Here is a 2,236-nt window from a genome sequence, read left to right as displayed (position 1 = left end):
GATGAGGTTGGGAAATGCCCACCACCAGCCTTTCAGGTGTGACAATGGAGGAGCCAGACTCGCTGCTGGCCCATTAAAGGGATCCACACTCCCAAGGACTATCCCAGGAACCGTGTACAATGCAGACTTCTCCGAGATAGCACAGCGACAATGGGCACTGCTTGACTCACATCCTAGCAAAGGTACTTCCTAGCCAGTTGGAAGAAACTATGAAAGGGGGGTAGAGACATTATGAGTTGGCCTCTCTCCCCCACAACTCAACAGCTGGAAACACACCTGGATGACAAAACTGATTCAGAAATCAGAAGAGAATAATAATAGTACATTCAAACCAAAGTCCCCAAACAGACTAGTAGTGGTTTCTCAGCAGAAAATTTTCAGTTTGGGGAATTTTGTTTTCTCAGTCAGACCTTGCCAAGAGAAGATGGTTGAGTTGCCTCCTTCAGACCAGCTTGGCCTAGACACTAGCTCTGGTTCACTGTTGTGACCTTGCTCAGAATGGAGGTATTGTAATTATCTGGGGAGGTCCCAGGGTGTTAGGGGGAAATTATGAGGCTGTTCCCTTTTGAGATAAAAACTAAATAATGCAGGACTTGAGAATTTTTTTTTTTAGAAATCTGGGATTTAGACATTTTATTTGAAGCAGGGGGTGCAGCTGAGATTCTGAGAAGGCTTTTGTTTGCAAGAAGCAACATTGCTGGATCTGTCATTGTACCAAGGGGGGAGATGGTTGTCTATAAAGGAGAGTGAAGACTAAATACATCCGACGAGGATGGGATTTGAACCCATGCGTGCAGAGCACAATGGATTAGCAGTCCACCACCTTAACCACTCGGCCACCTCATCTAAGCTGCTAAAACAGGGACAGGAGGAGAAATCTAAGGCTGGCAGAGATAGGGACACTAAGACGTTTTTAAATACGAAGCGTAAGCAGGGGCTGAATGAGTTCCCCCCTCACATCTAGTGAGGAGCTGGGGGAAGACTTCAGGAACAGGCCGTGTTTGCACAGACACCCCTACTCTGCCTAGCTATGCAGCATGATGGGGCCGCTTCCCCAAAATGACCAGTTTGGGATGATGGTGGGTTGCAAATCACTTTAGGGTTGAATGGAATGAAATGTTATTCTCCTTCCTGTACGAGTGAAGGGAGCAGAACGTACCTAGGCCGTCCTGATGGAGGGGTGGGTGGGGGAGGAATCGCTTTCATTGGATGGCAGAGAAGTGATGGAGGACGTCACCCTAACCCAGTGGTCCCCAAACATTTCACACTGCGCCCTCGTATCCATGGCTGTGGCCCCTCGGAAGCCGTGGTCGAGAACCGGGGCTGGGAGTGGGGCCGTTGTTTGCTGGGGAGAGGGGAGCGGACAGGGGTAAGGGGGTCGAGGCCGGGCTGGGAGCCAGGGGCCCAGGCTGAGGGTGGGGCTGGGGAAGAGTTGGGACAGAGTGGGGCTGAGTGGGGCTCCCTCCCTGCCCTCCATGGGGGCTGGCTCAGGCCCTGAGGTGCCCCCATCAATCTTCCTCTGTGTCCCGCTAGGAGTCACGCCCCACATTTTGGGGACCACTGACCCCTACTCGCTAAGCAGGGGCTGGTGATGCCAAAGCCCAGGGAAAGGGAGAACAAGTGCGGGGGCCCCAGCACCGGAACCATGACCCCCCCACTTCTGTGTGTGGCTCCGCCCCCTTCCACACCTTCCACCCACGGCCCCACCCACTGTCACCTCTGTTCCACCCCTTCCCCCACTGGCCCCACCCTGTCACTCCTTTACCCCTGCCCCGCCGCGGCCCCGAGACCAGAGACGCTCTGTGCCCCTGCTGCAGCCCCCGGGCCGTAGCAGGGAGTGGGAGCTCCTCCAGCCCTGGGGCTGACATGGGGGAGACTTTCCCAGGGGGGCCCAATTTGGCCAGGGCCCCTAGTCATGGGCCCCACTGCCCCCTTGGCGACGCAAGGTTTGGGGAGGCTGAGCCCCCCCGAGCCTCCATTACGAGCTGCCCAGGCTACCTCTGCTCAGTGGGTGGCCAGTCTCCCTGTGTCTCTGCTGTTCGTGCTGGGGAGCCCGGCCGGCCTTAGGGGTGGGGCCCCCGGCAGCCGTCCAGGGCTCCAGGGGGTCAAAGGGCACTGTGTGGCCGTGCAAAGGTGCTCACTGCTCTCCCCTGCCCCAATGCTCCTCCGTGGCCCCATAGAGGGTGGGGGGGAGCGAGGAGCAACACTATGTGCTCCCTGCGTCCTGGTCACTGTC

The 2,236-nt window shown here is 56.6% G+C and overlaps 1 non-coding gene across 1 annotated transcript; it reads right to left on the bottom strand.

The window, feature by feature from the left end:
• Window positions 1–764: 764 nt before the first annotated feature.
• Window positions 765–846, bottom strand: TRNAS-GCU. The gene has a single exon. It is a non-coding gene; the product is annotated as a tRNA-Ser (tRNA).
• Between the last annotated feature and the right edge of the window lie 1,390 nt (window positions 847–2,236).

This window comes from Mauremys reevesii, linkage group 14 (assembly GCF_016161935.1).
Source record: "Mauremys reevesii isolate NIE-2019 linkage group 14, ASM1616193v1, whole genome shotgun sequence".
Classification (NCBI taxonomy): Eukaryota; Metazoa; Chordata; order Testudines; family Geoemydidae; genus Mauremys; species Mauremys reevesii.
This window is presented reverse-complemented; position numbering and strand designations above follow the sequence as displayed.